Genomic DNA, 5,199 nt, shown 5'->3' on the forward strand with positions numbered 1-5,199 from the left:
TAAAATTTATTTTGGGACTTCCGAAATGAGACTGTTTTGACTAAAATTATAAATTGTGTTTTATATTTGTTTTTATTTTCAGTACCATATTGGAATAAACGTGATTTGATTTATGCATAAGATTTTATTTTAGTATGTTGTGCACCACTGAGTCATAGTACTCAGCGATGGCTGTTTATTGCTGTCGCAGATAGAGAGACTAGTAGAGCAGCGGAGTGAGCTGCTGAGGATTTCAGAGCTACTTTTGGACCTTTTGTCGGGTATAATTTTATACCTTGATTGTACATGTTTATTTTGATGTAATTGACTATATGTACATTTGTAAATTAGTCATGGGCAATTGTACAGATTTTGTAATAATATTATTTTGGATTTTTGATGTAATTTTTAGACTGATAAATGTAAATTAATTTTTCTTTAATGCAATGTGTATGAAATTAATTATTACTATTTTTGGAAATAATTGAATTGAAATTTTGAGTTGTGACATATTGATTGAATTGTGGAGTTTGGAGGAAATTGTGCTGATTTGAGTTATAATGGTGGCTGTGATTTGATAAAGTGTTATATTGGAAGTATTTTCTACAGGTTAAATTTTTCGATTTTCTCAAATACAGCCGGCACTCTACCAAAATTTTTCCAAAATTTACGAAGAAATAAAAATGAACAAAATTTTTAACTAGTTTTTAAGCTTCAATTAAATATTTTTAATACTTGCTAGAAAGGCTCATCACTTTCAAAAAGTAAAAAAATTGTTTTAAAATCCCTTATAGTATATTTAATAGGTTATCGGTAGACGGAGTTGGTAATTCATTAGGTATATTACGGGATCATGTTATGCTTTAAAGAGGGGTAAGGTGTGACAATTTTCTTCTGGTTTTTCACATTTTCCTATTATAAAACTCAGCTTATCCTTGGCCCTAAGAGCAATCATCATTGATCTGCTCCACATCAAGTAATTCTCTCCAAACAGTGGAGAACTCATAAGAATCATGCCTGGAGAATCAGAATTCTACAAGGCGAGATGATCTTTTTGGCATTGATCTACACCATATTCTCTAACATCAGCCATAGTAGTTATTTTTCAGAAAACAAAATTGCAAAAACTCAGATTAAATCACAGGCTGTGATCGTTTGCTCTGATACCATGTACAAATCTAAAGGAAAACTCAAATCAAAACAGAGATCTTTGGAGAGGAAAATTGAATTCATCAATATGAAAAAAAACTGAATTACAGTATATAGAGAAGGTCTATACAAGTACAACTATATATGTGAAAACTACGTCTAGAAGCATCTATGACAGCTGTGACAATTTGATAACAAACTCTCCCGCCATTTTCTTCATTCTTCATTCTTCATTCTTCATTACTAAACACAGCGTTTTGAGTATCTTTTGTAAATAACTTAGAGTTGACTATTACACTCCGCCTTGTATCTTTCTCAGCTTCCTACTGACTCACGTCAATTTAATTTCATTTGCTTTGGATGTTGAGTTGGTGCCATTTTCGTCATTATGAGCGTTGAGTTTTCTCCAACTTAGATATCGATAGAGAAGATGGTTGCTTTTGTCATTTATATAAAGAGGATATATAGAAGATGGTTGCTGGGTTTGATTGCATTTTCTTCGATTCTTTGCTATGTTTAGTTATTAAGAAAAATTAATAAGAAAATAAACAGCGGGTTTTGAAGGTATAAAAAAATCACTTGCTTTTGTTTGCGTATAAATGAAGGTATAAGAAAATTACTTACTTTCATTCGCGTATAAACACTAACACTAATTTTTATAGGATAAAATTGTACTTAATTATTATGAAATTTACATATTCAAAGTATTATAGGTTTCTCGAATAGTTTAAAAATGTAATAGAATAAATCGAATAAATTCAGAAATAAAATGATTTATTAAGCTAATAAAAGATATATTATAAACATATATGGAATGGGTTATCATAAACTCATCTTCTTCGTGCATATTCCTTCCATGCCTGGTTCAAAAGCGAGGCACTTTTTCAATTATGATGGGTAAAATTCCCATCTCTAAACAAAGCTACATTATAAATAAAAGCAATTATATGAGAGCATTTGGCTGCAAGGAGAGTCCCCTTCACAGAATTAGATTAAGATTAATTTTCACTTGATCCCCATCTCGAAGTTAGAGGGCACTTGCACTCCTATTTTGTCCTCAATTTATGACATATATATTGTATGTACCGTCTCTTACTCATATCATCTTGTATTTTTATTCAATTAATCAACTCAATAATGACATCATAGTAATGAGAAATTTTAGAATATAACAGTTATGTCATTGATTATTGTGGGTCTCAAATGAGTCTTATCATAATCGATTGTTAATTTCTATTAGTTGTACATACAACTAGGCAATTTCAAATCTGCACAATGGACAAGCTCTGCTCTTTTCTAACCAATTAAGAATGCACCCATTGTGATAAAGATGGAAGCAAGGCATCCGAGTCACCTCTGATCCAATCAGTAGCTCCTCCAAACAAATCATACAGTGTTTTGTCGAATCTTCAATTTTGATTATCTCTAAAGCCTCAATTGCTATCTTGGTTGCGGGCACTAAGCGTGACGCTAGATCATCAACATCCGTCGCCTTCAGTATCCATTGCCTCAAAACCAGGAGGAACATAAATTTCCACCCTCATATGTAGAACCTTTTGGCCCATATAGCGTTTATTGGTTGCCATTTGACGAGCAAACCCTAATATCCTATCCACCATGTATGGCTGAACAGGGATGTCCATGTCAAGAAGAATTTGATGTATGGTTGACATGAATGTTTCTGGGCAAAACAACTTGTTTCGTTCAACTAGGAATTTGTCCTGGATCACGTCACACTCCTCATCATAAAATTCCAATACATCTTCCTCCATTGCTGAATCATCCAGCGGAGGTATGAAAGTGGCCACAACCTCTATGGAGAACATATGGCAGGAAAAAAAATCATCTTCTGCTTCAACTTTGTCTAGTGGAGTCACATGGCAACAAATTTCTTAATCTTCAGTTGACATCTCTAAGCAGACTACGAACATAGAGAAGGGAGAGATGCGAAAAGGAAATTAAATTTTCGAAGGAAGGAGATCATAAAATAATAGCAGATTCAGTATAGCAGAATAGGAAAGCTTCTCTATAAAAAAAAAAAAAAAAACCCTAATATTGCTGTATTTGAGTTATAAACCTAATCCAAGTTTAATAAGGAAGTTAATAGTCTTGATAGGGACTACTTAATTATTAGCTTTGAAGTCACTCCTTTCCGAATAATGATGTAATTGCACCCAAAAGAGGATAATTATTAGCCTAGACTTCCAGTCTAATAAGGAAGTTAACGGTCTTGATAGGAACTACCTAATTATCAGCTTTGAAGTCATTTCTTTATGACTATTGGTGTAATAACACCCAAAAGAGGATAATTATTAACCTAAACTCCCAAGTTTAACATTTAAGGCATAAATATTTATGAGGTAAAAAGTTAACATATTCTCCTTTAAATATCCAAACAACATTAAGTAGGTTAAAATTACAAGTACCAGTTATCCCTTATTAATCTTGTACCAAACACCCCCTTAGACTAATCCCAATTTCATTATAAATAACAAAAGCTTACATATTATTACCTCGTTCTTGATCTTTAAGCATTAGATAGAAGAAAGATAATCTCTCTGCGCTATTCTCTTCCTTACTGTTCCCGTTCAAGATGCCCACAACCTATCAATGCGAGGCATGGCTAGGGGAAGCTGAAGGCATGGATGATTCTTTGGCAGAAGCAGTGTTATTGATTCATATATATTCAGACATTATACCTTTTGATTCCACAGAGGAAGGTACCAGCAGTTCCGGCGTTACAATTTTGAAGGAGTTTCGAGTGAAAAGGGAATATCTAATGCATGATGCCACTTCTAAGTCTACCATAATGAACATGCTTTCAGAGATGAACATGCCTTTATATGGTCAACCCATATTGATAATGAAAATAGCAGAATGTGCACAAAAAAGTCGAAACTTGGAATGAATGGTTATTCCCATGTTCGTGCATCTTAAGACTAGTTAGTCAACTAATAGTAGTACAGGTTCTGATGAGGCTGGTGCTTTCATGGAGTCCTTAGTCTTGCAGAGTTTGAGGTTGGTGGGCTCTAGTAGGTCAGCCATTGAAGCATTAGAGAAGGTAAAAATTAATAAAGATTCTTGAAAGCAATGTGTGATATGCTTGGAAGACATTTCAACTGGTATGGAAGCTACCCGCATGCCTTGCTCGCACATCTATCATGGAAATTGCATAAAAAATTGGTTAGAGAATAGTAATCTTTGCCCATTGTGTAGGTTTCATGAAGGCAGTTAAGTTAATTAGTAGTCCAGTACAATTTTGGCTTTGGATAGAATGTAATGACTAATGTATTTAGTTTCATTCCATTACTTTCAAGCACGAATTGTTCTTAACTAAAGTTAATCAGGTGTATAATATACGTGATTTTGTATAGTTTGGAGCTTTTCATTATTAGTTCATACCTTTCTTGATTAGAATCGACTACTTTTACTTTAGTTGGCATGATAAAGACTCCCTAACAAGTTCAACTACTTTGCATGGGTACATTTATTCATTTAGAGCAATATCAAAATCAATTTACCAAAATACAAATTAGTATTGTTAGTAGTATGCCCTAGAGCATATTATTTAGTATGTATCTTGTACATGTTTTATTAACAAAAAGGCAATTTCACTTTTTCGTTTACATAATATATTTATGTGTAATAGAAAAGGTCCATTGATATTTTATTAGAAATTCTATTATTAAATTGTTAAGAATATAAGTGACACTATTTCTAGCACAAAGTATCATAAATTGGTTACAATCGAGGATACTTCACACAGGACATGACTTATCCAGAAAGATCGTATTCATGTTTTTTTTCCAAGTATTTATATGAGATATAAATAAGATAGAATTGTGAGTCTCATGCCATATAACAAACATGATAGGCACTTATACATGATAAGTAGGCCGAACCAGTGATACTTATGACAAGCACATGGAATTTACTCTTGTCAATGCATTGTCATAAATCATATTAGTGCATATAATCTTTAGACTTGAGATAACACAGTTATCTTGTATATAGGTGGTTTGAGTTTGATACTACTTTCATACTTGTACTGTGTATGAGTATATGGGCATG

General features: G+C 32.9%; 2 pseudogenes; one reads left to right on the top strand and one right to left on the bottom strand.

The window, feature by feature from the left end:
• Positions 1 to 2,380: 2,380 nt before the first annotated feature.
• LOC110660429 (E3 ubiquitin-protein ligase CIP8-like) lies at positions 2,381 to 3,038 on the bottom strand (annotated as a pseudogene).
• A 683-nt stretch (positions 3,039 to 3,721) lies between these two features.
• Positions 3,722 to 4,363, top strand: LOC110660430 (uncharacterized; annotated as a pseudogene).
• Positions 4,364 to 5,199: the final 836 nt, after the last annotated feature.

The sequence above is a fragment of the Hevea brasiliensis genome, chromosome 13 (assembly GCF_030052815.1).
Source record: "Hevea brasiliensis isolate MT/VB/25A 57/8 chromosome 13, ASM3005281v1, whole genome shotgun sequence".
NCBI classification, from domain to species: domain Eukaryota; kingdom Viridiplantae; phylum Streptophyta; class Magnoliopsida; order Malpighiales; family Euphorbiaceae; genus Hevea; species Hevea brasiliensis.